The sequence below is a fragment of the Cavia porcellus genome, unplaced genomic scaffold, assembly GCF_034190915.1.
Source record: "Cavia porcellus strain 051 isolate PalLab524CR breed Dunkin Hartley unplaced genomic scaffold, mCavPor4.1 scaffold_25, whole genome shotgun sequence".
Taxonomy (NCBI): Eukaryota; Metazoa; Chordata; class Mammalia; order Rodentia; family Caviidae; genus Cavia; species Cavia porcellus.
The window spans coordinates 45096674-45112568 of NW_026947508.1; the positions used below are offsets into that span (position 1 = coordinate 45096674).

The 15895-nt window shown below is 37.2% G+C and overlaps 1 protein-coding gene and 1 non-coding gene across 4 annotated transcripts in view; one reads left to right on the top strand and one right to left on the bottom strand.

The window, feature by feature from the left end:
* Faf1 (Fas associated factor 1) overlaps nucleotides 1–15895 on the bottom strand; it is a 459740-nt gene that overhangs the window by 357321 nt on the left and 86524 nt on the right. The window lies entirely within an intron of this gene.
* On the top strand, nucleotides 7897–8033 carry LOC111754894 (small nucleolar RNA SNORA2/SNORA34 family). The gene has a single exon (XR_002789566.2). It is a non-coding gene; the product is annotated as a small nucleolar RNA SNORA2/SNORA34 family (small nucleolar RNA).

Below are 15895 nucleotides of genomic sequence, written 5' to 3' on the forward strand. Positions count from 1 at the left end.
TAAACCTTTCTTCCTTTAAGATATGAATATCAAGTACTGTGCCCAGAAACAGGAAAGCGGACATTATTAGTTGTTTGAAAGTAATCACGAGGTTACAAAAATAGTAATGGTGGTTTAGTTTGGATATTGAATGTCCTCAATGTCCTCATGTGTTAAAAGGTTAGTTCCAGTAGTACTATTGGGTGAGAGTAGAAGCACTGAGCAGTGGGGCTTGTAGGAGTTCTTCAGTCATTTGAAGCATATCCCCACAGGGGACTATGGAAACCAGAGCCCAGTCCCTTTCTCTTTGTTCCCTTATTCCTACTAAGTGGTACTCTGCAATGCGTTCCCACCAAGATGTACAGATTCTTGCCAAGGACAGAAAAGGGGCCAATTGATAATGGACTAGAATCTTCAAAGCTGTGAGTCAAACATGTTTTCTTTCTAAGTTTATTCTCTTATATATTTTGTTACAATGACAGAAAGCTAACACATATGGTATGGTAATTAGAATCTGGCACACAAGTACTACCCAAATCTGAGTGTCTTCCTATGTCCCTTTTCGATTCAGGTGGACCAATGGAAGATAACTGCATCCAAACTACAAAGATCTAGATTAAAGATAATCTGTCTAACATTCTCCTTATGTACCCAAACTTAGAGACAATGAGAAAAAGAGGGTTAAGGCTGTTCTTATAAATTTCCTGAGTGCCATAGATCAACTCAAACATACCATTAGATCAATTCAGACTGACCACTTTGGCAATTAATTCATCTTTTATAAAATACTTCCAAATTCTACCGGCCTATATTTCATAATCCACAGTCTGTTATTATTTATCAAATATATCAGCTATTATATACTGTGCTTTCTTCCAGGACTGAAAGTCACGTTTATCAGCTAGTCTCACTTTAAAATAAAAATAAAATAAAACAATTTAAAAAAAGAAAATTTGAAAAAAATGAAAACCTTTCCTTGAAAAAGACTACTGGAATAATGCAATTCCTCCCAATTTTAAGAATAAAGAAATTCGAGTTCCCGGCATGCCCCGCACGCGCCCCTGTCACCCACTGTACCCGGGTCCCGCGAGCTTCCAGCCCGAGGTGGAGCAGGGAGCTGGTGAAAGTTTTACCCTGGTGTTAAATTTTATCCAAGGTGACTTCCGGGAGAACATGGTAGATACATAGCAGCAGCTTCGGAGGCTCTCTGAGAAACCACACTTAAAATCCAGGAATGGTGTCGGGAGAGAAGTCCTAAGCAAGGGGAGTTACACTCTGCCGACCCAGGAACGGACTAAGAGAAGCCAACTGGAAACACAATCTGATATAAGAAGCACAGACAAGGTCACAGTAGAAGCTGGAGCCCGCACCACTGGCAGCCGTGATTTGAATTTCCTGCAGTCGCTGCTGCGTCCCAATCGTAGAGGCGCGAAAGCTCTCAGAGTGGGAAGCGGAGAATGGAGTTGAGAGTGGGACTGGCAGGGAGCCCTGCATCGACCTGCAGTGAGTGAGCAGATCAGAGATACTTCCACAGAGTAGGAGGCTTCAGAAAAGGACATACTGGGACCGGGCAGATTAGAGGGAACAGGACAATGCAGTGTCCTCAGGCATATATTCCCCTCTCAAGCGGGACTGGTGGGGAATGCCTGGCCTGGGTGACACTGCAGACTAAGACCCATTAGGCTAGCCCAAACCAGGTCCCAGCGCCTGGAGGTGCACCCTAGCAGTGAAGCCTTCGGTAGGTTGACCTGGAGGGGCGGGCCCAGCAGAGGCTGCCCAGGTCTGTGTCTCCCTCGTACACTGCAGTGGGCAGGAACACCTAGCTGGCGCATTTCAAACAAACTGTAACCCACAAAGAAAGAAACTGGGCCTCCTATATACGCTTGTATAGCAGGAACAAAAAATATGGGAAGAGGCAGCAACAAGAAAGGGTCCTTGGCCCCCAATCCTGAGAAATATGCAATAGCAGACACGGCACCAATAGACATAAAGCGATATCTCCAGAGCCTCATAGACGAATTTAGGAATGAAGTTATTAATGACCTAAAGCAAGATATAAGTAGAATAGTTAGAGAAATGCTAAGTACCGCCCAAGAAAAAGCAGATGGTGGAATGGAAGAACAGAAAAAAAAGGGGAGAATTGTTTGATGGAGAAAATAGAGAAAACATAGAATACGTGAAGCAGGTTCAAAGAGATTACCAGGAAACTAAAAACTCTATTGAAAGCTGGCATAACAGCTTGAAAGAAACTAAGGATAGATTATCTGAACTGGAGGGCAGATTCGTAATATGGGAGCATGAAAAGAAAAACTTCTTAAAAATATCAAAAAAAACAAACAGCAATAATACAAACACTAGAAGATGATAAGAGAATCTATAACTTAAGAATTAAGAACATCTAGTGTCACTAAGGTTGGTATACCACCCCTCACTGCTAAATTTGACTGGCTTAAAAAAAAAAAAAAGAATTAAGAACATAAAAGAAGAAGTAGGGACACAAACAAATGGACTACAAAAGCTATTCACAGAAATAATACAAGAGAATTTCCCTAATTTAGCAAAAGGTAAAGATACTCAGATGTATGAGGTATACAGGACCCCAGCCACCTACAACCCAAACAGAGCTATACCCAGGCATATAATAATCAAAATTCCAGAAATCCAACATAAGAACAGAATATTAAAAGCCATTAGAGACAAGAAACAGACCACTTACAAGGGAACACCCATCAGAATTACAGCAGACTTCTTGACACAAACCATCAAATCACGAAGAGCGTGGGGGGAAATAATTCAAGCTTTGAAAGATAATAACCTCCAGCCAAGATTGATGTATCCTGCACAACTGTCCCTAGAAATTGATGGAAAAACAACGTGCTTCCAGGATAAAGAGGAACTAGGGAAATTTGCAACCACCAATTCAACTCTACAGAGAATACTGCAGGACATTCTAAAAAATAGAAAAATACCAAGATTCCAGAAATAGTGGCAGAGAGGCCACAATGAATGGAGCAGAAAGCAAAATGAAGAAGACAAACTGACAACTAATGACAGAAAAAGAGCTCAACAGAAATGAGGCAGAGAAGGCTGGATGGTAGGAACCGCTATTTTGGAGAAAACAAGACAACATAATAGCTAGTGCTGATTTAGTATCATCTTATTTTGAAGTCCCATCAAGCTTGTATTCTTCTGTCTCCATCTATCTTTTTTTTTTTCTTTTGTCTGTCTCCATCTATCTTAACAGGTTGTATCTTATTGGATTTTATTATATGTGATAATATAAGCAAAAACAAAAAAATTTTTTTTTGTCTTTTTGCTTTTTATTGGTACCGGGGATTGAACTCACGACTGCCTGCTTGCAAGGCAGGTGCTTATGCCACTGAGCTAAATCCCCAGCCCCGCAAAAACTTTTATAGACAAGGAGATTATACAGAAACCATTGTTCATTTTCTGTTAGCTGGTTCTAAATACCCTGTAATAATGTCATTCTCTTGAATGGTTTTACAGTGTCTTGATATGTTTGGTGCTACAGTATACGAAGTTATAGTCAAAGATTTCAAGGAAAGAGTCACTATGGTAACTACTTTTATGTCAGGATATCTTGAGGTGAAACACTATTTTGCTTAAATGGTTATGTTTTGACCTGCGCTGTTCTGTATTTACTTCTTTATTTTTTATCTTTTTAATTAAGGGAAAAATAAATTAAAAAATAGCAGGATACATTATAGTAACCTACTTTGATTTCCTATTAACTTGATTTGAAACCCTGTATTGCCCTCACCATCTTGCTTTGAGTGATTTTCCCCTATTCTGCTTTGCTAGATATAACCAAGTTTGAAAGTATAGGCAACAACTGTGAAGACAATAAGATCCATTATGACGCCCATTCTGGTTGACTATTATCTTCTTTTAAAGTCTGTAAAGTCTCCAATGTTTTGGTTGTATTCTCTACTGTTTTATTCAATTTTATTATAACTGATGATACAGGCAATTCTTTTTAAAATAGCAAGAGGCAGTATGGTAACCATTGTTGATCACCTTGTATTTTGTTTTTACATTATCTATTATGTCCATCCTTTTGATTTGACTGGCTCTCTTCTGATACATCGCATTTGGTTTTACTCTCTTCAAAAAAAGTAATAAGAACTGTGGAAGTAATAAAACCCAAAATGTGTAATTGTCATTGTAGAAAAGAAAGTAAAGAAGGTGCTCTAAAGGTTTTAACTGCATATATGTTTGAGTGTATAAGATGGATAACCATATTACTGAGTTTTTTTGGATCACTGAACAAAACTTTGCACTCACTGTTTGAAAGTCCACTCTATATGCTTTAATTTTGTAATTTGAACAACTATTTCTAAAATGAGAATATGTAATCTAGTAACTAGTGATTTCTTACTGTTTATTTTTTAAATTTTGTATTACTTGTACCCTTTCTCTGTTTCTTTTTCTCCTTAAATAAAAAAAATAAAAAGAATAAAGAAATTCCAATTATAATACTGATGGCTTATTTGTGGTTGTTTTGTTTTGGGGAGGTAACTAAAGAGAAATAATTCTAAACCTCATCTGGAAAAAAGAAATAGTTGAAGTGAAAAACCATTTGTGTGAAAGTGTGAAATAAAACATGCTTATCGGTTTTTTGTTGTTGTTGTTGTTGTTGTTGTTGTTGTTGTTGTTGTTTTTTCCCTTTCTTTCTTTCTTCTTCTTCAACAGGATCTCATTTTGTAGGCCCATGTTGGCTTCAAACTCATAGCTCACAGCAATCCTCTGGCCTCTACCTCCTCAGTACTGGGGTTATCGGCGTGTACCACCACATCTGGCCATTTTCTAAAATCTGTGTTACAAAGTAGCATTAAGGACAATCATCTGAAAGTAGTTCAAGAGTAAGTTTTTTAAAAAAAAATCAGAAAGACCAAAAAGATATCCAAAAAGAAATGATAACATGGGGTGGAGGTCAAGATATGCTGACATTTCAAGTCAGTAGAAAAAAAGAGATTGGTCGTTTTTTAAAACTTCCCAAATAAATGAAATTAGTAACTGAGTAGGGAAACATATTAAACCACTATTTACATTGTAGCAGACAGCAAGTGAATTAAACAGTTACATGTTAGTAATTACAAAAACATACTACTTCTAGGAAAAATATTTGTGTGTGTTTTATCTGATATTCCAGCAAGCCTATTTAAGCATTCTAACAGGAAAAAATAAGAAAGCGACAGGCTTCATTACATAAAAATAAAAATGTGCAATAGCCAAGAACACAAGTAAAAGATAAATGACAAAATAGGAAATAGAAGGTATATAGATGATAATTTTTGAAAAATCACATCTTTAATTTCACTAAAACAACTTTTCTTAATGTAAACATGGATATACAATACAAATCTTGTTTTATAAGCAAACATATATGACAAATATTTATAAATACAAATGATCAACATGTAAGGGAAAATCTCAAAACAAAAAAAAACAAGATAATGTGCTTGCTTGTCAGACTGGCAAATATAAACTATATACACAAATATGCAAAAATGAGAAGATCTAGAATTGCTAAGAATGTAATGAAAAGGCTTTCTGTACATCAGTAGTTTGTGGAATTAAAAACAGATGCAACCTTTTTAAAGGTTAACTTACATAAAATCAACCAAATAAAGAGAGTCAGGGAGAGGTGTCCCTTTAACCCCAGACGGCTTTCCTAAGTATTAAAGGAAGTAATTAGGAAAATTTTATATTTTTTTTTCCAAGTAAATTCTTTGTTTGGTTTGGTTTGGTTTGGTTCGGTTCGGTTCGGTTTGGTTTTGAGACAGGGTCTCGCTATGCCATGTAGGCTGGCCTTACACTCACTGCCTCAGAAGTGCTGAGGTTATACAGGTGTACCACCACACCCAACCAATTCTCTATAAACTTTATATTGTAAAAAAAATTAGAAAAAAAATGTACAATAATTGGAGACTAATTAAATATTATATTCCATGATAGAGACCATTAAAAAATCATACTTTATAGAAATGTCATGACTTTGTAAAGCAAATTTTAAAAATAACCTAAGAAATCAATGGGAAGAGAGATTGTATCCGCACTAAATTATTAACTGTTTATTTATAATTGGGTGATAACATTGCAAATAAGTGAAATTTGAAATATAGCATTTAACAGAGATTTTCAAGCCGAAATGTAAAACTAACAACTAACTGCTCTCCATTTTTATTTTTATTCTGAGATGCTTGTAAAGAAAATCTTTTAAAAGTTTTGTAGGTCAGGACAGCATAAATTATGCCATGGTAACTACCAAATTTCAGCTTTAAAAATAAAAAAATTTACTTCATATTCAAGTGAAACAATTCTCTAACAGTTATTTTTTGGTGATTTGGGCTGATCCAAAACTATAGCTGTACCATATGGACAAAAGCCTCTATCATTTGCTTGAGAAAGAAAGAATGAGAGAAGGGAAGAAAGTCTCCAACTAACTTCAAAGAAGCTAGAAAATCTAGTTTTATTTGTCTAGAAAGAAGTAGTACTATGAAAAAGATTTAGAAACATTTAGTACTATTTTACCACAGTGTTCATAGGACAATTATAATCCAAGACAAGAAGTCAATGCTTTTAAGAAAACAGAAATTTATGACATACGGAAATTTATGATATTTATGATATCTTTGTTCCACTTACACTGTAACCTGGTAGCATTTAATAACTTGTGGTTTCCAAAGGCCCTCTTTGAATTCACAGTATCTTTATACCATGTTTCCTTGTCTCAGTAATTTCCTTATCTTCCTTCAAAATTCAAATTTTCATCGCTTTTGTTCTTTTTCCTCACTCTCCTACTATCTCTCCCCATCTAGGTCTCTCCAAAACACATACTGAATAAGATGTCTTCTGAGTCCCTATAGGACTGTATAAAACCTTCTGTCCATCCCATCATACTGTACCACAGATATGAGTGCCTCTATTTGCCTTTTAGTAACACTGGAAGTGCCTATCTCTATCTCACCCATCTTTCTCTAAATCTGATCTTGGTACAATCCTAAAGTTCCTTAAATGTTGGTTGAGCAAATGAATGAATATGACCAAAAGAAAATAAGGTCCCCACCAACAAGAGTTCTTTCAAATCCCTTGTACCTTACTATACTGGGTCGAGTGCTATGCCCACTAATCTCATGTCTACCTAGAACCAAAAATGTACTATTTGGAAAATAGGATTTTTGCAGATATATTGCTGAATCAATACTGAAGTAGGTGGGTCCTAAGTCCAGTTTTAAATGTACTTATCAGAGACATAGAAGGACAGACACAGAAAAGACGGCTATGCAAAAATGGTTACAAAGACTGAAGTGATGGTACTACAAACCTAGGAACACCAGAAACTACCTAGAGCCAGAAGAGGCAATAAAGGATTCTCACTAGACCTTTCACAGAGTTTGTGGCCCTGATGACACATTCATTTTGTATTTCTGGCCCCTAGCCAGAGAATAAATTTCAACTACGTAAGGCCTACAAATTTACAGTCACTTACTTAAGACAATATAGCAAATATTATAAGTAGAAAAGTCAAAATTACAAATCAGATATTTTTACCTAATTATTACTCTAATACAGGGGGTGACTAAAATAAATAAAACAGTAACTACAACCTCTATAGAAAACTTGATATACATCGGCTTCCCTTCACAAGTGTTGAGATTACATGGAGATCTATTAATCTCTACTCAATGATATTTAATAAATACCTAACATGTAAATTATGACCTTCACATAGTACACAGTATAAGAAAAAAACATGAAAAACACATACATTTAATATAGTTCTACAACAGAAGTGTGCAGAGAGCAATGAAAAAGCCCCTGATTATCTAAAGAAGGTTAGGATTAGACTTCCAGTAGGAATTTATAGTTTGAAGTCTTGAAAAATAAACAGAACTGGCCCTGAATCAAGGCCAGCAGCTTCCTGACACTGGTGGTTTCAAGCAGGAACCTAAAAATATGTCTTTCTATGGTCTGTTGGCCATTTCAGAACTTGGGCAGTGAAATGTTCAATTCATTAGAAAGAAAACAGCTTGAAGCAACCCCTCCCCACCTGCCCCATGAGTGGCTGCGAATGTGGCAGGCTACAGCAGCCCAAGATGGGAACCACGAGTGTTTACTGGGACCCGTGCCATGCTGGGACCTGGAGGGCGGGGAAACCAAGCAATCCCTCCCCTATTGCCTGTTTTGTTTTGTGGAACTTCAATATACAAGGAAGTATGGATATCTATTTTGAAGAGAATGAAAGACCCTACAACAGCCATTAGTGACTTCCCTATTGTCTGCTTTTGAAGACCTAAAAAATCTTCCTCAGTCTGTTCGGATCAGTTTTATACTATGTTGTTTTGTATAAATTCTCTGTATGCAAAGACATGGACAACTGTTTGGAAGAAAACAAGAGACAATATGATACACAGTGACAATCTCAGATCGTCCAGCTTTGAAATTTATATCTCTTACAATGCTTTCTTATGCCCTATTTTGTTCTGTTTTGTTGTGTTTAATTTTATCCCCTTTAAAATAAAAGAAAAAAGAAAAATAAACAACAGGTAACATGCAAAGAATGAAAACAGGACAGTATATTAGTTAGCTTTCTATTGTATAATAAAATGGCTAATATAATCAAAATTAGAGGAAAGGTTTGCCTGGATCACTGTTTTGGAAGTTCCAGTCCACTCTCTGTAGGCCCCACTGCTTTTGGACCTGTGGCAAGGCAGTGTACAAGAGGAGATCATGTGAGATACTGCCTACACGCTGGTGGGAGGAGGATGGTCACCTAATGCAAAAAAATGGAAAGGTACTGGAATCCCACTATTTCACTGTGCAAACTTCCTCCCATTAGGCCCCTCCTCTTCAGCTTCTACCACTTCTCAATAGCATTAGCTTGGAGACCAAATATTTAGCAATGAGCCTTTGGAGGACACTGATCCAAACCATAGTAGCTACAGTTAAGTTTTTCAGTATGACTCTATAATAACTCGTTAAATAGCACTGGAGATCTAAAGAAACATGTAAAGTTGAGGAAAAAGAAGACAGAAACTAGAGTAAATAAACTGCTTTGCTAGTTTTATACTATCAATGAAAAGACAAAGTATGACCAGATTGGTTTTATCCAAAGACCATTCTGTCAATAAGGTGGTTTAAATTAAATAAAGGAAATAAAGTTGAAAGCAGAAAAAGCAGACTGAGCAGGCTCTTCTAGGAATCCAAAGTGAGACTTCGCCAATGATACTCTTAATAAAAAGAATAAAGCAAATATTAAGCTAAATTTGCTTAAGTACTGTTTTAGTCATTTACTCATAGTCGAGACATAATATTCAACACCTACAACTTAAAAAAGAAGAAGTTTATATTGACGCACATCTTTAGTCCACAGTTGGCCAGCCCAAGACAGGAAGGAATGGCAGAAGAATTGGGTAGAGAAAACTTACTCTCTTCATAGCAACCAGGAGAAGCAAGAAAGAAGATACAACGGTTTCATGGTTTATGCCAGTGGCCCCCAAGCCTCATGCCTTTGCATTATGCATTTGTGACTGGTTCATTGTCTAGGGCTTGGACTGGGTGGCAGGAAGAAGGGGTCTCTGTCTGTCTGTCTGTCTGTCTCTCTCTCTCTCTCTTTCTCTCTCTCTCTCTCTCTCTCTCTCTCTCTCTGTCTCTCTCTCTCTCTCTCCGATTTCCCCCTTGCTGTTTGCAGCCGGCATGAACTGTGGCCCCACCATGCCACCCTGCCTTGGAGCCAACTGAGTATGGATTGGAACCTCCAAAAACTATAAGAAATAAATCTTTCCTTTCCCAACTTTGGGCATCAGGTATTTTGTCTCAGCAACAAATAAAAGTAACTAAGAAAATGGTAATTCAGTTTATAAACTTAATTTACAACTTTGGGGGAGATGGCTCTTTTTGTGTTTCTGTGAGAAAGATGGCCATCATTGTGTTTGTCACCTGATACAACATTTACAAACAAAAAAAATTTGCCAAATGGTTTTATCTTGTGAACCAAATTGCTGGCAAACAGAAGCACCCACAGTGACCTGCCTCTTCTGACCAGACTCTACCTCCTAACAGCAAATCAGTTAGTTTTGGCCACTCTCTGGAGGAGGGAGCTGAGCTAAACTACAGGGGCCTGCTAGGGCCTTGGCAGCGGCCTTCTCTCAGTCCAGGTAGCACCGCAGCCACTGCCGCCATCTGGAGGACGGAGCTGCACTGCAGAGGCCTACTTGGGTCTTGCCAGCGACCTTCTCTCGGCCTGGAGCGACCACTGCCACTGCCTAGAGGAGAGAGCTGCACTATGTAGGAGGTTTGAGGCCTGCCTGGGCCGCACGGGTGACCTTCCAACCCAGGGAGCTTTGCCACCCAAGCAGGTGGATGCTTGTACAGAAATCCAATCCCCAGGAGAGTTTCAGATCCTTACTCTGGGGTGGTTGGAGACCCACTCGGCTTGTGGCCACACTAGATTGGGCTTGGCAGGATTTGGGCCTGCCTGGACTGTACCTGGTGGCCTTCTTTTGGTCCAGAAAGCTATGCCGCTGGAGGGAGAGCTGCGCGGCTTCAGGAGGCTTTAAGCCTACCTGAGCTGTGTCTGGTAACCTTCTTTTAACCTGGGGGCCTCCCTGCCCAAGGAGGGAGCTACACTACAGGGGAGTCCCAGGAGCCGAGGACATAGGAGACAATTTCCAACACGCCCAGGGAAAGCTTTGGAACAACACTTAAAACACAGAAATATAGGAAAATGACAAAATGAAAGACCAAAATGCAATCTCAAACATCCAGCTCATCCCAAGAAAGCCTAGGGGAGCCATGTACATAGAAGAAAATATATCCCATATACCTGAAATGCCTGAAATAATAGTAACTAAAGAAGCAACTCCAGGAAGCTTTAAAGTAATTCAAACTAGAAATAATCTCCCAGGTAAAAGAAGAAATTATAAAAGTAATGACAGAGATGTTGAACACATCTAAAGACGACACAGTTAAAAAACTAGAGGAACAAAACAAAAAGATAGAGTCCCTGGATGAATAATATAAGAAACAAACAGAATACATGAAGCAGATTCAAAAATATATAAAGAAATCAAAAATTCCATTAGAAGCTGTCAAAATCGCCTCAGATCTTGAAGACAAGATTGCAGCTAGTGAACAGGAAATGAAAAATCTCTTAAAAATAACAAGGAATCAGGAAATAACAATTCAAAAGCTGCAAGATGACTCAAAGAAAAACGTAAGATTGATAAGGATAGATGAAAACAAAGGAGACAACACAAATGATATCAAGAGACTATTTACAGAAGTAATAGCTGAAAATTTCCCAAACATGAGAATGGAAACTGACATTAGGATTAATGAAGCATACAGAACTCCAAATAGCCATAACCAAAACAAAACTACACCCAGACATATAATAATCACCATCCCAGAAATTCAACATAAAAATAGAATATTAAAAGCTGTTAGAGAGAAGAGACAGAACACCTATAAAGGAAAGCCTATCAGAATCACAGCAACTTCTCAGCACAAACAATGAAGTCAAGAAGAGCATGGAGTGAGGTATTTCACATCCAAAGGAAAATGATTTCCAACCTAGACTGATGTACCCTGCAAAACTGTTCTTCAAAATGGATGGCGAAATAAGATACTTCCATAACAAAAAAACAGCTGAAGAACTTCATGATCACCAAGCCAACCCTGCAAAGAATACTGAAAGACAGTTTAGATACACACAAGAAAAAAACCACTAAGCAAACCAGTTATAATGTCTTCATAACACCAATACCCTCCAAACACATTAGACTTAATCCATGACAGCCTGATTGTGGCCCCCAAAACACTCATGCATATATCTATAAAATGCATTTAGTCCATCTCTAAGAGTTGCCAAAGTTTTAACAGTTCCAGTATTGTTGAAAAGTTTAAGTCCAAAGTCTCCTCTAAGACTCAATGCAAATAGATATGAGTACCTGTAAAATTCAAAAAGAAGTTAAAAATTGCTGGCAATGGCATAAGAGAAACATTCTCATTCCAAAAGGGAAGAAAAAAGGGATAGAAAGGAATGAGACCACAGCAAGACCAAAACCTAACAGGGCAAATATTTAATCCCATAGTTTCAAGTCTACCACCTATGGCAAGCCATGGTGAGTCAAGAACTCCAAAAAGCTTAGGCAACCCTACTCCTACACATTGCTGGTGTTTGTAGCTCTCATGGCTTCTTGCTTGAGGTACCTTTTTCATTCTTTGCAACTCTCCTCACACATTCTATATTCTTGGGTTCTCCAGCTGTCTGGGGTCTTCACTGTACTTTCAGCTTCACCCTTACAACTTCACACACTGCCCCACCTCCCAGGCCTTCTGAAACTCAGCTGGAAGCTTCCTTGATCTCATAATTCTTGCATGCCTATAAAACCAGCACCACATGGATGATGTCAAGATCTGCCACCAACTTAAGTAGTAGTCAAGCCTTGAATTGCAATTGCAAAGGCCTACAAACATCTGGACTGCTGAACCCTGTGAAACAAAACTCAGAAAGCCAATTTCCTAGGCAGTTCTCAAGCAGGGTACCCTGCAGCTCTCTTCTCAATGCAAAATCTTACAGCCCTGCACCCTAGGAGTTGGGGGGGGAGGGGAGGATTCTTGCTGATTCCTGACATGTCCTCAAGCCATCCTCCCCATTGTCCTGTTTCAAAGTACCTGACTACTTAGCCAGCGCCCTTAATGTTAATCTCCTGTAGTCTCAGAACATAAGCAAAATGTAGACCAATTTTGGGCCAAAGCATAATATACATGGCCTAAAGTCCAACAATCAATGGAGTATTCCCAACTGACACTTTTTGAACCTAGTCTTTGCTGTCTGCCTTTTATCAGCATTCTGGTCCTCTAAGCTCCAATCAGAATCTACCATCAAGCTCAACTTAGCATATTCTAAGGCTTCCCAACTAGTATCTCAAAAACATTCTCACAAACCAATTCTAAAAGCTTCTAAACCACATGATCAGGCAGTCACAACAACAACTTCACTCTTGTTACCAAAATCTGTATCAGTTAAAGTTCATTAGAGGGATAGATTTAATGTATGTATGATTATATTAAAATTCTATTAGGTAGATTTACAATGGCTGCCTGAAGAAACAGATGTGGAAGAATGCAAAATGTCCTTCAGTGGGCTGGAGAGCTAAAGGCCTAGAGGCCTATAGGCAGAATTTGGTGCAAGTGTAAGCTAGCAAGTCTAAACTAAAAGGCTAGAGAGTCTGCACTGGAAACATGAAGGAGCTAAAAATAAATGGCAAAGACCAGAGCACCTCCAAAGAAAAGGAAAGAGTTTTTCACTCCCTTTTTATTCTGTCTAGACTACAAGACTATTGGTTGGTGCCATCTACATCCAAGGTGGGTCTTCCCTCCTCAATAGGTGGCTTACATGTCAATCATCTACAGACACATCTACAACTTTACTAATCTGCTGGCAGTTCTTACTGAAGTTGACATATTACAATTAATAACTGCAGTTATAGTAGAAAAAAAATGCAGACTTTAGAAGCAGAATATCTAAATTCAAATCCCAGAGTTGCTGTGTTTTAGATTTTAAAACAGATCAAATCCCTTAACAACTGAGGAAAAAAAAAAAAAAAGCAAAAACTAGTGATATCTTCTAAACATAGCTACTAAGATTAAATAAGTTAGGGGAGATATATATATATATATATATATATATATATATATATATATATATATATATAACATTTATATATGTAATTTTTCCACAAAAATCATCAAACACATAAAACCAGGTATTAAACAGGTAGTTGAAAAACTATTAGTTCCCTTCCCTCAATTCTTCCTCCTTCACAGCCACTTAGTTAAGAATATAGGAACTACAGGATGACTATCAGATATCTTACTTGTCTATTTGGATAGCTCAAGAAACAAATAACTAAAAAATTATAGAAAATGGTAAGAAGAATGAGCAATGGTCACTACAAAATGACCAGCCAAGTTCATATATCATTATAAATACTAAAAATTCACAAAATCTTTTAGTATTTGTAGAATTCAGTCTTATTTCATGTTTAAGAATGATTATTTTTCCAAGTATTTTATTCAACCTGAATTTCCTAAGGGCATCAGAGTTGTTGGCTTGACAACAGGAAAAGATACCAGTAAATATAAGCAATACAGAAATGATCCAAATATTGTTGATTGGATTTTCTTGATTCAAACATTTTATATTTGAAATAGCATAAAATACAAGGGAGGAGGTTTCTATACAAAGATACTAAGAACTTGTCAGGTCCTTCTAACAAATATTTACATATGATTATGAGCTATTTAACCCTCAATAATAGAAGACAGTTGGACAAAATAGTAATTAAAAAAGAAAGAAGCTAGACAACATGGTAAATGCCTACAATTCCAAATACGCAAGGAGGACCAAGAGTTTGAAGCTAGCCTGGACAACATAATAAGATCTCATCTCAAAAATAAATATTTCTAAAAAAAGGAAAGAGAAAATATCTTGACATGCCCTGCTGAAATTACAAATCACATTATATTACATTCATCCCAAAAAATTTTAAAGAGAATAAAGAAGAATTGTTAAAAGCTAAGACCTAACAAAATTAATATCCAGACATATAAAGCTTATGTAGATCCTGATTCACTACATTTTCACACTACAAATAAATTTATTCCTCAAACCTTATATACAACCTTTCTCTCTAAGTCTACCTGACTTACAATAAAGGAACACGGCAATTTCATGAAGAAGTTTTTTCCTTAATGATAATGGAACAATTGTGTATCTATTATCAGGAGAAAATAAATAAAAAGAACTTTAGCCCTAAACTCACACAACACATACAAATTATATTCATAGCACAAATCACTTCTGACATGTCCTCTAATTCGATTTCTACCTGGAGAATAGCATCCTATCCACATACTGAAAGCTCAATCCCCAAAACTATATCTTTTCATTTGAGATGTCCTCTAATTTGATTTCTAACTAGAGATAGCATCCTATCCCATATATTAAGAGCTCAATCCCCAAAACTGCATCCTTTCATTTGAGGTGCTAATCATAAACTCCAGGTTGTTTTACTGGTGCTTCTGACCAACGAATTACAAACTAGGTTCCAAACCACTGTTTGAGTTTGATTAATTTGCTCAGGCTGTTACAGAACTCAGGAAAGTATTTACTTACATTTAGTGGTTTATTATAAAGGACATTACAAATAAGAGATGTATAGTTCAGGGTAAGAAAGAAGAACTACAGAACCTCCATGCCCTCTCTGAGTGTATCACCTTCCAGGAAGCTTTGCTCATTTGGCCAGCCAGGAGAATTCTAACCTTATTCTTTGCACTTTTATAAAAACTTTATTACACAGGCATAACTGAAACACAAACAATCATGTAAAATGTAACTGAACAAAAAAAATGCTAATATTAACAGATTGAGTGAAAAAAATCCATCAAACCCTTAGTAAAAAAATAAGGGTGAGAACACTAGCCCTCTGATTAGCAAAGTAGAAGAAGATATAAAGCTGTGTGAAAACCAACATTTTTAAGTAGTTAGTCAATATGCTAAGAAGTGAAACATTGATCTGAACAACTGAGAGGATACCTTCACAAGAGAATTTCTTCACAATAGCTACTGAAACCAGGTACCCGGTTATAGTACCTGGTTATAGCATAATAAGAAAAGACATGTAAGCCAAGAATAGTGGCACACAACTGCAATCCCAGCATTCAGGAGGCCGAGACAGAAGAATTGCCCTGAGTCCAAGGCCAGGAAACATCATAGCAGAACCCTATCTCAGAAAGTTTAAAAAAAAAAAAGTGTAGAACAAAATAAGAGGAACAGCTTTATTTTACTCTTGTCATTCTTCCCTTACTCATGGGAAGCACAGTA